The sequence below is a fragment of the Lissotriton vulgaris genome, chromosome 10 (genome assembly GCF_964263255.1).
Source record: "Lissotriton vulgaris chromosome 10, aLisVul1.2, whole genome shotgun sequence".
NCBI lineage: Eukaryota > Metazoa > Chordata > Amphibia > Caudata > Salamandridae > Lissotriton > Lissotriton vulgaris.
Window position 1 is genome coordinate 255,758,867 of NC_141698.1, and position 15,670 is coordinate 255,774,536.

The 15,670-nt window shown below is 42.8% G+C and overlaps 1 pseudogene across 1 annotated transcript in view; it reads right to left on the minus strand.

Annotated features, from left to right (window-relative positions):
- The window catches only part of LOC147685061 (GTPase IMAP family member 4 pseudogene), a 90,883-nt pseudogene extending 83,601 nt beyond the window's left edge, over positions 1-7,282 (minus strand). The window contains exon 1 of the transcript XR_015300673.1: positions 7,226-7,282. The product of XR_015300673.1 is annotated as a GTPase IMAP family member 4 pseudogene (transcript). The remainder of the gene's footprint in view (positions 1-7,225) is intronic.
- Positions 7,283-15,670: the final 8,388 nt, after the last annotated feature.

A 15,670-nucleotide genomic window follows, 5' to 3' on the forward strand; every position in this document is an offset into this window, starting at 1 on the left:
TTTATGGATAAGCTTAAGGGAAGCCGTTGTGCATGGTAAGGCTAGAGAATTTTGGTCTATAGTTGGCAAGGGATGTGGAGTTAGAACTACCCCTCTTCCCATTCCCATCTCTGAAGAGGTATGGACCTCTTTTATTTCGAAGCTATATGCTGGGAATGACACATTGGTTGAGGATAGTGGGTCTGTCCAAGCAGTTGAGGGTCCTATTGACTTCCCTTCAGAGAAAACTATAGAAATGGCCATTAAGAACATGTGCTCCTCGGGAGCAATGGGACCTGATGAGTTACCCATATCGGTTTTGAAGCAGGATCCGTCCTTATGGAGTAAGATACTGTTTCCATTGTTCAGATCCTGTTTCGTCTCTAAAAGGGTGCCTGCTTCTTGGAGGGGAAGCATACTGGTCCCACTATTTAAGATGGGAGTTAGGGACAACCCTATGAATTACCGTTTGATAGCTCTCCTTGACTCAATCGGAAAAGTTTTTGCAAAGTGTATCTTAACATTACTTAATGAATGGGTTGAAGAAAATAATATCTTACCATTGGAACAAACTGGCTTCCATAGGGGGCACGGTACATTAGATAATCTCACCGCCTTCCAGGTGATTTCGGACAAATACATACACGTTCGAGGGGGGGTGGTGTTTGCTGCTTTTATCGATTTCTCCACAGCGTTCGACAAAGTAGATCGTCGTACGCTGTGGAGAAAATTAGCAGCACTGGGTTTGCCATCCCACTTACTGGATCTCGTACGTGCTCTTTATACGGATACCTGGTGTCGTGTGCTCCAAGGTGGGGAAAGGGGTATTTCTCAATTAATTCCATCTTTGAATGGACTTAAACAGGGTTGCCTTCTGGCCGCATTATTGTTCTCCCTGTACATTGCAGATCTCCCTGCTTCCCTGTCTGCTTGTGCGGGCATTGCCCCGGTTGTGGGGGGGTTTCCTATTTCCAGTTTGCTGAATGCAGACGACATCCTCATCTTAGACTTAACACCTAAAGGTTTGGCAAATCGTCTGCAGGCTCTACATTCATTTGCTGAGTCCCATTTTATGAAGATAAATACACCCAAAAGTAAAATTATGTGCATTTCAGGAAAAAAGAAATGCAGATCAGAAAATTTTGGATGGTCTATAGGTGGCCAGAAATTAGAGGTAGTTAGATCCTATACTTTTTTAGGTAAAATAATTTCGGCCAATCTGAGCGAGAAGCCCCATATTGATCATAGCTCGCGTAAAGCCCTTGCACATGGCAAAGGTCTGAGTTCCCTTTACCTAGCCACAGGGAAAAGACATTTTGCTTGTTTACTTGAGGTGTTTAGGGCAAAAATTCCTGCTACGCTTTTATATGGAATAGAACTTGTAGAGCTGAAACATTGGGGTTTCTGCCACACAGTTGAAGGAAAACTATTAAGATCCTTATCTACCCTTAACACAGCTTGCTCGGTGGCCGCATGTAGGCTTGATTTCGGCCTTAGGAGTAGTTGGATTCAGGGATTATGCGCTTTGGTAAGATGGGTGGCATGTTTGGCCCGAGGAGAACCGGGATCGTTGAGAGCTCTTCTTAAAGGAGAATTGTTGGGCAGCTTTAAAGAGTTCTCTCAAATAGTTGGGAATTTTAGAAAAGCTGTGACACTCTTAGAGTTGGATGAAAGTACTCTATTTATACATTCCCCGACTCAGCTAAAAACCTTGCTGAAACAGGCTTCGTGGGAACTCTGCTTTAAATTTGATAAGAATGTACTACAAGAAAAGAGGGGTTGTGATCTCCTTCTTAATTCTTATTCTATGAAGCTTGCCCAACCATATGTCACATGGAATATTCCACATGGAGCTCGAAGACTATGTTTTCTCCTAAGATATGATTTATTACCTTTAAATCTCCTTTTATCCAAATGGTATGGATCTTCTCCGATATGTAACCTATGTAATATGAGTGTTCAGGATCGAACTCATGTGTTGTATTTATGTCCCGTACTGCGCCCATTACGGTTGAAATGGTTAAAGCCAATATGTCTTCAACTCGGCATTTCTGATGTAAATATTTTCTTGCAGGCCTTGTATTTCCCCTCAAATGAAATGTTTTGCTTCTGTATTTTTAACTTTTTTAAAGGTTTTTTAGCTATTTATTAATGAGATATGGAGGTGTCTGTTGTTGATTATTCTTGTCTGTTGTTAATTTTCGTAAACTGTCTTTTGATATTTTATTGTATCTTATCCTATGTCTGCAATTTGTATTATGTATTTTATGTGGCCCTCTTTTGAGAGCCAAAACATAATAAAATAAATTGAAATTGAATTGGTCCATGCTTACCTAATCAGGCACAGAGTTGACATATGTTTCCTGTGGGGGACCCATTTAGCAAGCTTGACAGGCTCAGGACTGCGATCCCAATGGTGCCGGGAAATGTACACTTCATCCTACTCTAACTAAGCCAGAGACATTGTTGTCCTGCTTCGCAAGGGGCACCCTTGGCAGCATACACAATCCCTCATTGATAGAAAAGGGCAATATGTCATTCTAGCTGGGTTATTATACCAGCAACCAGTAACCTTCACAGTCATTTATGGCCCAAACACAGTTGATGCAGAGTTTTTTCTAGGATGTGGAAACTGAGTTCAAGCTCTAGCCCCAAGCACTAATCTAGGGAGGTGAGTTCAATGTTGCTCTTGATGACCAGCTCAAACATGCCAGAACCTCTAGGCATCCACACCCCAATGCAGCTCAAAACACTTAATACAATTATCCAGGATATCTGCACCCAAGACAGTTTTTGTAAGTGTATTACATGGTGAGGTAACACAACCAGACCATATAATGCACCAGAATCCTCACAGTTATGTTCCTTTATGTTATGTTATGTTATGTTATTTGCAAGGCAGAGGATGTTGGGAGTCAGTACTCACAGAATAATTCAAGGAGCCAGGTCTTCACCTTCTTACAGAATTCAAGAAATGAGGAGGAGGACCTGATGAATTGAAGCATGCTGGACCTCCCCATCTGCGTTTGTGACTGTGGGAGGTATGTGAAAGTGAGGGTGGGGCTGTGCATAGCTGTCTTGAGGGTTGATGGGAGTGTAGGCGGTTATTCAGGTATGTTAGCCCGATGGTGTACAGTGCCTAATATGCAAGCATACAGAGTTTAAATTGGCTATGTTTTTTGATTGGGAGCCAGTGGAGCTCTCTAAGGTGTCGTGAGATGTAGGTATGCCATGGAAGGCTGAGGATGAGTCTCTGCGGCGTTCTAGATAGTTTCCAGTCAGTGTAGGAGAATGTTTTGAGATCCTGTCATAAAGTGCATTGCTGTATTCTAGTCTGCTTGTGATGATAAGGGGTGGGTAGAAATCGCAGAGTTTTACTCCTTGGAATTCTGTAGAGTTACATATAAATTTTGCAAGCTTCTGTGGAGTTCGGCCCATGACTACTTAGGCTGAAAAACCCTCAAAAAGGATGTCAGGTGCGATTTGTACGGTAAATAACAAAGGGTGGAGAGAGAGAAAAAGAGTGGATTCGTTCTCCCTGACACTTTAAATAAACAACAAGAATCCACTTGTTAGGGTGATGTGTTCCCTACCATGGTAGGAAGCACATAGTGTTTTTAAAATACCCCTCACACACCAAAAGGACCCTTGGTGTCATGCTTCATCATTGGGGTCCTCACACCCCTCTACGGGTTGCGGCGTGCTGCGACCTACGACTACGCGGGAGCACTGATCACAAAAACTATGTGTGGTGCATGTGAGGGTTGTGTGAGTATGTGGTGGAGCAATTTAAGTGAGTGAATGGTTAAAAAGTGCCTGGCTCGTGGGGTAAGTCAAATACATTTTAATGAGGCCCCGGGCAGGTACTGTTAAAAGGGTGCAGGTTGAGGTGATTATGTGATATTATGCACATCACCTCTTGGTCCCAAAACGAATAAGCATATTCTCTCCTGTTCTGATTTTCATGACCATTGCCCCCTCACATATGTTTATTTCCACATATGTTTATTCCCCCATGATTATTATTATGGTTCTCACCCAGCAACAACCAAGTCTTATGTATATTGTTTGCAAACTTGTTTCGAATGTACTTGGTGTATTAATGTGCTTCAACAACCAACAAGCACCTGTTAGGCATTGTCCCCACTAGGGCGTTACACTTGTTCTGTTGATACACGTCGATACTCTGTGCTACCAAAAACCCGGGAGCACATGCGCGAAGCACAATCCTTCCTGCGCATGCGCGAGTAAAAGACGCTTAGAGGCTCATGAGGCATTGAACCAAGAATAAGAAAGTATGCTTTTTTTACCCTCCGTATTATTTTTGATATTCCACACTAGAAGTTATGTCCTAGGGGCACTACAGGTCAAATCCTCTAGAGAGTGTGTTTTATGTTTCATGTGTGTCTGTATTGTCTTTGTCCCCCACTTTTTTTTTACAGGGTCACCAGCACAAGTAGTCTGACAACATTTGTCCATGACCCCACACTATTTATATATATTTATACAATTTTTTACAGCTGCACCCAAGGAAACTTAGCATCAGCGAGAGGCTTGATTGTGAGCTTAGTACTTATCCAAAGACACTCTGTATCTGCCCCCCTGGCCGGACCTGCATTATAAGTTAACAATGCTGGTTACGCTTTCCAGTTCTGCCTCTGTTCCTGGGGAGAAGAATTCTGGGCATTTTTAGAAAACTAAGCATGCTTCAATTTAGAATGTTTTGTGGTAATGTTAATTATGATGCTACTTGGAAAAAATTACCCAGGGAGATACCTCAAATGTAATGCAGCTCCTTACCATCGTCCTCCATGGTCATTCCTATGATGCTCCCTTTGAGAATAACTAGCACACAGATTTGGAGGCGATTCCGCTCAGAGTCTCTTTGGAAGCTGAGATGCTAAGGCTGCTGGACAGGTTCCGGCAGCTGGCCAGTGTACGATCCTCCCCACCCTTTGACGAAGGGGATGTCGAGGGCTGCCCTGCTGCCACCTCGGCCTCCACCCCATTCAATCTGGTACGGGACAAGCACCTACCTACCACAGAGCAGCCAGAGCTTGGAGCTTCCTTTCCTTCTGTCATGATCTTTCAAACTAGGGGCTCGCGGGAGGAGGCTGTTTTGAATGTCATATGATCTGCGGTTACGTCATCATTACAGCCACTCCCTGTATAATGTGCAATGAGAAACAGAAAGTAGGTGGGGAGCCATTACAGTGCTCAAGAGCCTGGGCTACACAACTAAATAAGAGAACAAAAGGGAGAAGCTCTAGCAGGATAAATATACTAAATTTCAAAGAGAGTCAAACTTATACTTTGTGGCCTAGTTGGGACTGATATCACCTTTTAAGAATGGATCCTATATATTCAATTGCAAAATACAATCATAATGAGAGGCATTGTTGTACTACAATCAGGAAAGGCAATGACACCAAACTCAAGTTCACATATTCATGTTTACTTGTTCAATATTGCTTGCACATTTTACAATGACTTTTCAAATGTATTACTATTATAAACCAAAGGCAAAAAATGTTAAAGAAATCATATAAAAGAAAAACATTTAAATGCAGGTGAGCACTAGAACCAGAATGATGGACAATACACCATTATTGAAAGACCACAAAGAATTGCTGTCTCTAGGTAAGAACGCCAAATAATATTAGACCAGCTCAAATAGTGCACAAATCAATTGTGCAAAATTTTAACTCTAGTGCAGGTCTACAACAACATTTTGAATTCTCTGTTGTTTCTTTTTCCTTGGTGTTAATCCTGGAAGGTATCCCTAACTAAAACAAAAAATAGTCTGACAGTCACAGCAAATGTTTAGTGATAAAAAATGTTTTTATACATATATTAAAAAAGAGATTTAGAAGAGGGTGGCCGGGTGTGTGGAACTTCCCACATTATGCAGATAAGTAAAATGTGAACGTGAAATGGGTATGGAATACTAAACGCAGACCCCAAACACTCATTGCAGCTGTGTAAATAATTGCATTCACCTCTACTAGCGTAAAATGAAGGAAGAATTAATGCGCATGTTAATGCTTCAAGCACCACGTTTATTAATCAAAAAGAATTAAAAAAAGAGGCACCATGATGCTATCTATAGTGAAGTACTTGGACTATGGCGTTACCTTTTAAGTTGTGCAACCAAGCAGGCGGCAAGGTTCTGCTAATAAAACAGGGTCAGGAATTGGCCCCGTGCACAAAAAGAAAAAGGAGGCTTATACACCCGGTGCTGTGCAAAGTGAAACAATAAATGAAAATAAAAGACCAGACTTCGACTTAAATTGACACTCTTAAGTAGGCCTGGGTGGAGCTCGCGGAGTTCCACTCTGCGGAATTCGATGGAGCTACTGAAAAACTCTGCAAGATTTCGCTGAGTTCTGTGAACGCAAAGTGACGATCCTTAACGGCATATTCCCTTGTCGTCAACTATTAATGTAAGATGTCAAACGAAAAATGTTCTTGTGCTTGTTTAACCAATCATGACCCAGTCTTTGAAAGAACTGAAGTGGGAAAAACTGTATATGTGTAGCAGAGCAAAACCGATCGCCCAATGTTAGCTTTCTGCAGTAAAGCAGCAGATGCCAGATCAATGCAAGGTAGACTATAACGTTAGGCCAAGGACATGCATGCAATAAAGGCTAATACAAGATATCATTTTTACAATGAACAGAAAATCCTGCAAGATGTTTATTCTTGAGTAGCGCTGAGCAATGAACAAGCAAGGAAGTTGCTGCTGTAGAAAAGATAAGCGCAGCCAAATGCAAAGATCTCAGGGTGAGATACTGTGTTCTGGGTGCCTCTCAGGGACTGAATATTAATATGAAAGCCGCTCTGGAAAGAACTGTGCATTATTAATGAAGACACAAGTCAAGTTGTTGCTGAGGATGAGAGCAGGCAGTAGCAGCATTAGGAATTTGGTTTTCATGTTTCAACTAAATGCACGCTGTCTTCTTGCGAGGACAAATAGAGCCTCTCCACCAGCTTATTCAAACTGAGCACTGGAAAGGGCATAGCCAGCAGGGAGCAGGGGACTGACTGGCATCTGGTGGAGAGAGGTTAAGCTGTCTGCTGCACCTCACATCCAGTCCCGGCCAGCATGACTCACAGAAGGGTGGGCGGGCGTGGGATTTGCACGGGGTGGGGTAAGGGACGGGCAAACGGTCGCGAGGGAAGGGGGGTCACGTGGTGAGGGTGGGGGTAAAATATTAATAAAAAAATAATAATAATTAAAACTTACCTTTCTCGGGTTGTGCACTTTCTCAGCTCCAGCTCTGGTTCCTGCATTCCTGCCTCTGCAGGAACAGGAAGCAGGCAGCCTCCCTCCCCTTCCCAAAGCCAATCACAGCCCTGCAGAGTGTTAGCTGATCATCGTTCTTGCCAGCAGCCGGGAGGCACAAGTTACTCATCAACCTGGGCCCTTACTTTTTGAATACCCTGATCATCTTTAAGAAGTCTGAGAGCCTACGAGCCCAGCCTTTCTCAAATACAGTCTGAAGCACTAGAGCTGTCTCTACTGGTGGCAAAACCCCTCCCCACCCTCACCTTTGTCCTGATGAAGATCCCGCCACAATGCGTGAAATTGGCTGTTCCGTTTAGGGGTAGAAACATTGACACTTCTGCATTTTTATGTCAAACATATATGACAGAGAATGTTTATCTGTAAATATGTTATGACTTGACATCTAATGATTGGACAGTAACACTGTTGGGATCGTTTACAATTATCTGATTGATTTATATATGTATGCACCACTGTCCTTTTTCACAATCCTTCCTATACACCTATCACTTCACTGCTCTGTACACCTGTTTTTAAAGAATATATCCATTTAGGATGTGTTTTCTATTGTATGTATTTATTTATTCAAATATTATGATTCAATTAAAGTAGACCCATTGCTTGGAAGGAATTAATGGTGGTGTTTGACTTTGATTAGATTTTATTGATTAATATTCTTTATCGATTTTTCTGATTCATTTGATTTCCACTGGGACAAAATCTTTTTGTACCACGGAACAAAATGAAGCGCACCTTCTCAGATCTCCACCAAGTAAGATGAAACAACAGAGAATTCGAAATTTGGTTGTAGATGAGCACTAGAGTTATAGTTGTATGCAATTGATTTGTGCACTATTGAGCTAGTTTATTATTATTTGGTGTTTTTACCTAGAGATGGCAATTCTTTGTTGCCTTTCAATAATAGTCTATTGTCTGTCATCTTGGTCCCAATGCTCACCTGCATTTTAATGTTTTCTTCAATATGTTTTTCATCAAAATGTTTTGCATTTAATGTATAATAGTATTACTTTTGAAAAGTTTTTGTAAAAGATGTAAGCAATATTGAACAAGTAAACATGGATATGTGAATGCGAGTTTGGTATCACTGCCTTTTGTGATTGTAGCACAGCAATAACTCTCATTACAATTGTATTTTGCATTTTAATATATAGAATCTATTTTTAAAGGATGATTTCAGTCCCAACGAGGCCAAAAATGATGTTTGCTTCTCTTTGAAATTTATTAAATGTATCCTGTAGAGCTTCCCCTTTAGTTCCCCTGTGCAATGTGCATCCTGCATATACTGCACAGTACATGTTTTTTAATTCAAATAATTTATTTATTTATTTTGTTTTCGAACTCCTACGGAGGTCCTCAAAAACACACCAACAATTTAAAAAGACAAACATTACATACAAATCAAAATTCCTTCCTTATACATTACCATAAAATTATATCAGACATACTGAAATTACAAATAATGCTATAATGCATAAAACATTCACATAACCGACCTATACAAATTCTTATATCAAACACACTAAGAAATGTGCAAATGATGCTATGAATACATGAAACCATTAGATAGCCAACCAATTGATATTAAATCGTAACAAGAGTACTACTGTTGGACAAAGTTCTAATAAATAGGCAATAATGTTCTAAAAAATTGGTATATCTTAAAACAAACCATTTTATTCGGAGGGGACAAGATCAAAGAACGTGCGACCTGAGCGGAGTGAATATTAAATCTAATAAATACTGGCACTTTGCAGCTTTGAACATACAAATAGGACATGATTTAGATCTTGGATTTGCAACTGGCACAATTCACAAATTCTCTTCTCTCTAGGTGTTTTATCCCCGATGCCAGTAACATCTCTTAAAGGCAGCAGATTGAATCTCAGTAGGAGTATCAGCCTTCTAATCCTGTGAGGGATATTCCAAGTTAAATAAGGCTGTGGTTTATTCCCCAAAGCGCTCCCACTGACTGCCACGTTACTTGGCCTGGATTTACTTAAAGCAGCGTCTCTCTCCAAACTGATAGGGGATATACATTTTTTTAATAACTGTTTCAAACCAGATTTAGGCATTGGCGAAGCGGGAGTTAAACTAAGACTGAAACTATCATTTGCACATCAAAAAGACCTAAAAACTGTTGATTGTTCTTTTAGAGTGCAAACGATTTCTGTTCTCAGGGCTGCCCTAGAAGTACCCTCTTCCCTCAAGAAGAGAAAGTTACCCCACCTAAGGACTGATGCCTGGGCTAAAATGAAGGATGAGATTAATCCAAATTAAAGGCGCAGAACATGTGGGGCCGCCAGAGAATTTAAATTGCAAATTTGGCGCATAATCCGTCCTTCTGCCTTATCAAACGAAAGCCAATGATTCATGTCCAACACCTCGGCAGAATATATTAACAAGGGTGGGATTTTGACCTTGAAAACAGATAAGACATGGCTAAAATGGCGTCTCCCGCAAGTTTTATAGAATCTGTTTAATGCACTTGCCTGGGAGACAGCTTTACTAACACAATGTTTAGTATGCTTCAAGTCTCGACCTGTTTTAGAAAAACTTTCCCTAAATATACATGCGCGTCTACCAGTTTCAGTTTTTCAAAACCAAGCATCCATCTTAAGCATGTCTTTATTCTGAGCCCCTTCTTACAGAAAACCAAAATCTTGCTTTTTGCAATATTTATTTTCAAAAAGTGAGCCTCTGCATATTTGTTTAAAATGTCCAGATGGCGTTGCAGGCCAATAGGTGTTAAATCAAATATTGCAACATCGTATGCGTACAACAGAGACCCAATGGACATTCGACCAGTTTTGGGGGCATCCCCTCTCACGGAGTTCAGAGCCCCAGGGAGATCAACGATATACAAAGAAAATAAAAGTGGTGCTAATAGACAACCCTGCTGAAGCCCATTATACGTTCTAATTTTACATGTTAACCCCCGCGAACCTCCCATCAGAACTTGCACCAGGTGTCAGTATGCAATTCCATAATCAGACCCAGGAGATGATTTGGAATGCCAAGGGAGACAAGTTTTCTCCACAGGGTCTGGCAGTCCACCTTGTCAAACGCTTTGTAGTAATCAATAAAGGCTGTATAAACTGGCATCCCTCGGGTGAAAACCTATTTCTCCACAATTGTCTGAACAACCCCTATATTATCTAGGGTGCCATGGTTCTTTCTAAAGCCGGCTTGTTCCGGTGGAAGGATATCCTGATCATGAACCCATTGTTGTAAATGGCATAGTATGCTTTTTGTAAATAATTTGCCTGAGGCATCCAGGAGGACAATCTGTCTAAAATTAGTTGGCACTGTTTTTGGTCCTTTTTTATACTGGGTTACTATAATGCTCCCCTTCCAAGAAGGGGGGATTTTATTCATAAAGAAACAATATTTAAATAGTGGCTCTAGAAAATCACCCCATACTTCTGGCTCCTTTTTAATTAATGCAATTGGAATACCATCCGGCCCTTGTGCGGGGTAGGTTCTAGCAATCTTTACATACTTTACCAATTCCTTTCCTGGCGTGGGCCAAATTCAATAAATTCAGCAGATGCGAGTTTAACCCCATCAGTCAACATGGGAGATACTGGACTATTATTTCCATATAATAGAGAGATGTAATCCACCTATTCCTTTTCGGGAATCGGTATTGGTGTAGCTCCGTGCCTTGAATCGCAATATTCAGCGATCAAGTGCCAGTATTTTCTCAAATACTTGGCCCTTGCAGCTTCCCTCAGCCCTATCCACTTCGCATCAAGCTCCCATCTTTTTTCCCTGAGCATGAGGTGTCTTCTCACTCGCTTGAGGCGATTGATTTCCTTCTGTCGACCAAGGAGGAAATGTATGTGCTGTTTTCGAACAAGATGGTTAATTGCCTGTTTTAAGAATATCATATGGGATATATCTTGTTTATAAGTTTGAGGTTCAGAAGATGTGGAGCTTAAATTACAAATCTTCTTCATTTGAGCCTCAAAGAAGGATATAATGTTGGAATGAGTAATACCTTGCTTTTCTACATACCCCATCTTCACAATGGACCCTACTTCAGCAATGTTTTTTTGCATCCAAAAGGACCGAGCATTTCCTTTGTTAAAAGTGGCAGAGCCCGGACTGGCATTCCCTGAGTCCAGTGTGGGTAGATCAAAGGCCACTGTTATACCCACTACGCTATGGTCGCTCCATATCGACAGGCTAACAAAAAAATTATCACAAGCACCAAACATTTGGTAGGAAACAATCACATAATCTAAAAGGCTCTGAGTATGTTGAGAATGAAAGGTAAAATAGGCTGTTTTATTGGCGGGCACTCTCCTGTTTAAGATAACAAGATCTAGAGTTCTAACGCTATCAATCAAAAGGAACCCCCGCTTATCTGTTTTTACTTTATTTGGTAATAAAATCTTGGGACTGTGCCAAATTTCCTCTTTGTCAGTATTGGGATAAATCTCTGAGGCAGAAATTTAAATGTTTGCATTTAAGTCCCCCGCTAATTTCAATAGGGAGCAATCTTCCCTAGTAGCTATATTCTGAAAAAAAGAAAAAATATAGGCAAAAGATGATCACATTTTTTCCCAGGGGGGATATAGAAGTTTGCCAAAAGAAAGGAGGTGGACGTGTGAGAATCTCCCAAGCATGCTAACTTCAAGCATATACAGAGGTTTGAGGGGTGGGGGGAAACCTTCTGATTCCAATTGATGGAGTTTTTAACAAAGATAGATATCCCCCCTTTAGCATGTCTCCTTTCCGATCACTTCGCATAGCACGAGTATACAAAATAGCCATCACATTCAAACTCTTTGCAAGACCACGTTTCTTGTGGTTTTAAGGAATTTAATGTTATTTCATTGGGTCCCAGACCAGCCATATTCCAGGACAGGAGTAGCCCACCCAGGCTACCTCAATGGAGCACTCTTTACTGCATCCACTTGGGTGTTATTCAGGGCTCTTGCAACCCAACTTCATTGGGCGAATTCATCTTCTATGTCTGGAGTCTGAGGGGCAACTGCTACGTTGGGTACAACATTTATTAAACGCCCCCTCCAGTTCACGGAAACCACTATACCTTTAGGATTGACCACAGAATACTCTATTTCGGGGCCCAATGTGTCTAGTGCCACTGAATTTGTAGCCTTAGAAACTTTCAGGTTTTGGCTTTTAGGGCCCGCAATTTGATGTTCCTCATATTCATTAGCAGGTGTTACATCAAGCCCTCGTTAAAAAAAACTCACAGTTGTTCAAAACCGGGTTGGCCACTATCAGGGAACAAAAAGTAACCCTAGAGCAGGGTTCTTCAAACTGTGGGGCGCGCCCCCCTGGGGGGGCGTGGCACCATCCCAGGGGGGGCGCGCGCTCCACTCCGATCTTCCCTTTGTGCCGTTCCTTTGTCTGGGTGATTCTCCCAGGAGGGGGCCAATTCATGGAGTCGAAAGCTTCGGCTGCAGAGCAGGCAAGGAGTCTCCTATGCTAAAAACGAAAGCAAACAAACAGACACGCTTTCAGCTTTAGCAGAGGATACCCCTTGCCTCCCACTGCAGCTGAAGCTGTGAATTGGCCCCCTCCTGGGAGAGTTAGCTCTTCCCAGAAGGGAGAGAAGGTTTCCCTAGAGCAGCGATTCCCAATCTGTGCGCCGTGAATGCAAGCCAGGGGCGCCGTGAACAGTTGCACACCAAGATAGTTTTCGGTAAAAGAACAGAAGCATGTATTGTAATTTATAGTGCTACAATTAGGCTAAAGTGTGTACAAAAGACTTGTAGATAAAGGCATACCGTATTTAGAAGTGATGGGGGGCACGAGACGGCACCCTGATGACACGTGGAGCAGGAGACGTGAAAAGAACACCAGGCTGCTTTGATGTAATTGAAGTGTCTGTCCCGTGAGGATCAGCAGAGTGTGCTATACAGAGAACTTGAGAGGAGAACAGATAGAGCGGGGACAGAGGCGCCAATAAACTCTCTCTGAATATGCAGGTAAAAAACGAGAGCGGGCTTACCTCTCTACCTGCAGAGGTGAGCGCAGACCTGCTCTGAGACTCCTCTACCTCTGGCACTCAGAGAGGTGACGGTGCTAGCTTCTGTGGCTTAAGTTACCTAGTAACTATTGAAACAATATTGAGAGATTTAGGCAAAAAGTATGTGGCGAGAGGAGCAGAGGGGCTTTCCTCAAGAAGTCCGTTGAAAGTCAGGCCCTTTCACTCAATTTTATAGTAAGCACTTTGTTCCTTTTCTGAAAAAAAAGCTTTGAGAAGCAAGCACATAGTGTCAGGCTGCACCCATTTGGTGTAACTCTCTACATACCACTGAACACTGCTTCAGCATTCTCTGCTCCATAATCTCCAACACAATGTTCGACCCTGGTGCCTCCCTTACACCTCCCTTGCAATCATAGTCCTTCAGCTATGCGACCTTAATACAATTATCTTCTTTCATTTTCATAACTGCACCCTCATTCCCATTTTCCTTCTGCGCATTTCCAATTCCAAGTAATTGTCTCATCCCTACTATTTTATAAGGACCTTGAACTAGGATAATCCTACCCCTACTCATCCTGACTTTAAATTCACCCAATCATTTTAAACAATCCACCCTCGCATTCTTCATTTTTTTGCACATCCTGTCCCACCTTTTTCATCAACTACTTTTTTACTAACTTTGAATTAGTCTCTCTTTGTCTCATTATGCACTGTATTTACAAAATCTATCTACCACATCTTTCTCTACATTTAGCCTGTTTTTCCATGCCATCTTTATGCAAAAGCACAGCATGTTTTGAAACCCTGTTGATTGCAAGACAGCTGCTTTTAATATATTCTAGTGGTATTTAAAGTAAAATCAATTTCCTTTCCTTGATCCGGAAGATCTCTGTCATATTTAACAGCAGTGACTTTTTGACATCTCTTTGCACTGTGGGTCATTCGGTTTTACTGACATAGTATACCGGGGATAACATCTATGATTATAATACCTTCATCCCAATAATTTTCACAGAGAAAAATGAAAGTACTCCATATGTATCACTGCACCCGCAACATAGTGGGGAGCCGCAGCCAAAGGGCCATATGTCAAGGGAGCCGCTGGTTGAAAAAGTTTGGGAACCACTGCCCTAGAGGGTTTTAAACACGGGCGGGGTGGGCTCTAGCCCAGGGCCCCAGCCTTTCAAGGGGGGTGGGGGCGGGAGTCCTTCAGTTATTTTGGGAAGGGAGGGAGAGGTTGCAATCCGGGTTTGGGCCATGAATCGGGAAGGTGGGCTCTGGTCTGCAGTCATCAACTCATGAGGATCTTTGTGTGGGGCACCGAAGTGTCTGTGTTTAGGGATGTTGGTCTGCAGATTCGAATTTGAATCCTCAAATGTGTGAGGAATGTCGGGTGGAGCCGGCCACCAGACGTCCGTTATGTTGCCATGTGGGTGAATAGATGTATGGGTGGAGTGGTGCATGTATGGGTGGAGTGATGGGTGGAATGGTGGATGTGTGGGTGACATGGTGGATGTATGGGTGGGAGGGTGGATGGATGGGTGGGGGGGTGGATGGATGAGTGAGGGGATGGATGGATGGGTGAAGGGGTGGATGGATGGTGGGAGAGAGAATGGATGCATGAGTGGAGGGATGGATGGATGGGAGTGGATGGATGTGTGTATGGTTGGAAGGGTAGATGGATGGGTGGAGGGATGGATGGATCAGTGAAATGGTGGATGGATCGATGGGGGGTGGATGCTGGACGAGTCGGTGGGTGGATGGATGAGAGAGGTGATGGATGGATGGATGGATTGATGTATTGATGGGTGAAGGGGTGAATGAATGAATAAACGGATGGATGAGTGAAGGGGTGGATGTGGGGATGGATGGATGATTGAGGAGGGTGGATGGACGGGGGATGGATGGAGGAGTGAAGGGGTGGGTGAGAGGTCAATGGATGGATTCATGAGTGGATGGATGAGTGGATGGATGAGTGGGTGGATGGGCGAAGGGTGGATGGAGGGATGGGTGGCTGGGTGAGGGGGGAATGGAGAGAGAGGGGGAGGATGGATGGATGGATGAGTGAGGACATGGATGAATGATTGGCAGAGTGGATGGGCAGGTGTGTGCATAGATGGGTGAGGAGAGGAGCATGGAGATGGATGGGTGAGAGAGTGCATGCATGAGTGGGGGGAGGGTGGAGAGCGGGAGGGATGGATGGGTGGGTGGATGGATGAGTGAGGGGTTGAGTGGGTGGATGGATGAGTGACTGGGTGGATGGATGAGTGGGTGGGGGGATGGCTGGATGGGTGAGAGGGTGGGTGGTTGGAAGGATGAGTGAGTGGATGAATGGGAGGAGGAGTGGATGGATGAGTGGAGGAGTTGATGGATGGGTGGAAGAGTGGATGGATGAATGGAGGAGTGGATGGATGAAT